We start from the raw sequence: 3,130 nt of genomic DNA on the forward strand, positions 1-3,130 counted from the left end.
AAAAAAAAAAAAAAAAAAAAAAAAAAAAAAGTTCAAGGCTAGTCTAAGAAGCGTAAGACCCTGTCTCCAAACAGAAGGAGGAAAGGAAGGAAGTGGGGAGGGAGGAAAAGAAGGAATGGACAAATTTGGATCTTTGCAGTTCCTTCTCCTTCCTTCACAGGCTCGTGTGAGATCTTCAGGCTATGCCGGGGAATGTGGCCTGCTTGCCATTGCTTTCAGTCTGCCTGTGTTGACCTGGGCAGACCAACATTGTGGGGAGCAGGCCCTGCAAGCAGCCTGTGCCCACCATCCTTGCGCACTCAGAAAAAGCCCCCTTTGAGCCAAGAGGAAGAGGCCAGAGCCGCAGGGAAGGAAGTGCCAACTCGCCTGAAAGGAGAGCCCTCCTGAGCTGCTAGCTGATGGAACTCACTGGGGGTTGTGCTCCCCCCTCCTCCTGCTGCTTAAATTCTTCCCTTCTCTGGCTGGGGCGACACAATCCAGGGCTTATTTGCACTGCCACCAAGTGTCCTTTGTAAGAACCCCAACCCCCTTTCTTGGCAGGGGACTCCAGGCCTGCAGAGGAGCAGCCTCCAGTGTCTGGCAAAATATCATTCTCTCTCTCTCTCTCTCTCTCTCTCTCTCTCTCTCTCTCTCTCTCTTTCTCTTCTCCCACATCTCAGAAACTTTTCCAAAGCTTACCAAGGGGCTGTGCTGGGGTCTTCCCTACAGGAGAATTCTGGGCAGCAGCAGAGGCTTATAGCCATGGGAATGAGCTCCAGTGTGTCTGACCCCTTCCCTCTTCTCCTAAAGCTAAGCTCAAACAAAAGCCAACATGGTCTACATTAATTCTAAGCACTTCGTGGACATTACCCATTTTAATCCTTTAAAAATGGGGACTAACCAGCTGTAGTGACACACGCCTGTATCCTAGCACTCAGGGAGACCAGGAGGTCAAGAGCATCCTCCATTACTTAGTGAATTTGGGGCCAGCTGGAGCTATGGAAGACCCTGTCTTAAAAAATGAAAACAGAGAAAGGAAGGAAAGGAAGATTTGGAGCTAAACTTTGGGTGACTGGGTGTGATGGCTCATGTCTGTCAATCCAGCACTCAAAGCTGAGACTACAAAATCAGGAGTTCAAGGTTATCTTTGGCAATGTAGCAAATTTGAGGTCAGCCTGGGCTACATAAGAGCCTTTCTAAAATAATAAAATAGAAGCCGGGTGGTGGGTGGCACATGCCTTTAATCCCAGCACTCAAGAGACAGAGACAGGCAGATCTCTGTGAGTTCAAGTTCAGCCTAGTCTACAGAATGAGTTTCAGGACAGGCTCCAAAGCTACAGAGAAACTCTGTCTCAAAAAAAAAAAAAAAAAACTAAAACACTAACACTAATCAGGTCTACAAAACCTCAACCAATTGGGTGGCTAAAGCAAAAGAACCATAAACTCAAGGTCTACCTAGACTACTACAGAGAGCGTTCAAGTCGAGCTGGAGCGAACCTGTCTCAAGAGTAATAAAACTGGCAATATAGCTCAGTAGTAGTGGTAGCATGCACAAGGCCTTGCGTTCAATCCCCACGGCTTAAAGGAGGGCGGGGTGGCAGCCGGGGGTTTAACTCGGCGATCGAATGCTTGCTTATGTGAAAAGTCTTGGGTTCAACCCCAAGTACTGCCCAAAAGAAAAATAGTCAGCTAGATATTGTGGCACACACCTACATCCCCAGCCCTTTGGAGGAGGAGGTAGGAAGATGGCCATTAGCTTGAATCTGGGCTACAGATGTAGGTAAGGACCAGGTCAGCCAGGGTTACAATGGGAAACCTAGTCTCAAAACAACAGCGATAAGAGTAAAAAGCTTTGGGACTCCAAGTGCGCATGATTAGTATATGTGAAGCCCTAGGTTTATCTGCAGCTCCTTCAGACAGTTATCACCCCAGATGAGAACACCGAGGTGTAGGCAGGTTAACTAACTTACCCAGGCTGCTTGGCCAGTCATGAAAAGAGCCCAGTTTCTAATATACTCTGTCTGATTCCAAAGCAATGTGTTGACCCAGCACAGTGGGGCCCTTATTTTCAAACTCAGGAGACAGAGGCAGGCAGATCTCTGTGAGTTCTAGACCAGCCTGGTTTACATAGTGAGTTCCAGGCCAGCCAGGGCTACATAGTGAGACCCTATCTAAAACAAAACCAACCAACAAAAACCCCACCCAAAGTTTGTGTGCCTAACCACTTAGCTCGCCTAGGCAGTGTGTACCAGATGACAGATAAGGTTTAAAGACCAATGTCAGGCGTGGAGGCACACATCTTTAGTCCTAGCACTCAGGAGGCAGAGACAGGTGGATCTCGGTGAGTTTGAGGCCAGCCTGGTCTACATACCAAGTTCCAGGCTGGGAAGCGCCACATAATGAGATGGTCTACCAAACAATAAGAAGACACAAAGATCACATTGAATCTTGGGGTCTCTTTTGATCTGGGAGGCCTTTGGACCACCAGATAGATGGCGTGCATGGGCTGGGAGTACAGGAAAAAAACATTTCAACTGCTATGCCTCACAGAGTGACCAGTGTTGAAATAATCCCTAACATGTAGCTAACTGGGAGCTTGGACCTTTGTCAAATGCGTGGCTCTGATTCCAGCTCATGGGGGAAGCTATTATTCTGTTCATTATTTCACTTGTAGCTAAGGTTCTTTTATTTATTTTTAAATGTGTTTATTTTACTTATGTGAATGATTGTGTCTGCCTGTATGTATTTCTGTACCCATGGAATTCAGAAGGGGGCATAAGATCCCTTGCAACTGGAGTTATGGATGATTGTGAACCACTATGTGGGTACTAGGAACCAAACCCAGGTTCTCTGGAAGAGCAGCCAGTGCTCTTAACTCGCAAACCACCTCTCCAGCCCCCTGTAGCCGTGATTTAAAACTGTTCCCACCGAATGTGTTGGTGTGTGCTTTAGTCCCAACACTAAGGAGGAAGAAGCAAGAGGTTTTCTGTGAGTTTGAGGCCAGACTGGTCTACATACTGAGTTCCCAAACAGCCAAGACTATATAGAAAACCCTGTCTCAAAGAGAGAGAGAGAAAGAGAGAGAGAGACAGAGAGAGAGACAGAGAGAGAGACAGAGAGAGACAGAGAGAGAGAGAGAGAGAGAGAGAGA

The 3,130-nt window shown here is 47.3% G+C and overlaps 1 protein-coding gene across 1 annotated transcript in view; it reads right to left on the reverse strand.

Moving 5' to 3' along the window:
- The window catches only part of Gpr37l1 (G protein-coupled receptor 37 like 1), a 7,932-nt gene that overhangs the window by 2,125 nt on the left and 2,677 nt on the right, over nucleotides 1–3,130 (reverse strand). The gene's annotated exons all lie outside the window — the stretch shown is intronic.

Source organism: Microtus ochrogaster, chromosome 6 (assembly GCF_000317375.1).
Source record: "Microtus ochrogaster isolate Prairie Vole_2 chromosome 6, MicOch1.0, whole genome shotgun sequence".
In the NCBI taxonomy this organism is placed as follows: domain Eukaryota; kingdom Metazoa; phylum Chordata; class Mammalia; order Rodentia; family Cricetidae; genus Microtus; species Microtus ochrogaster.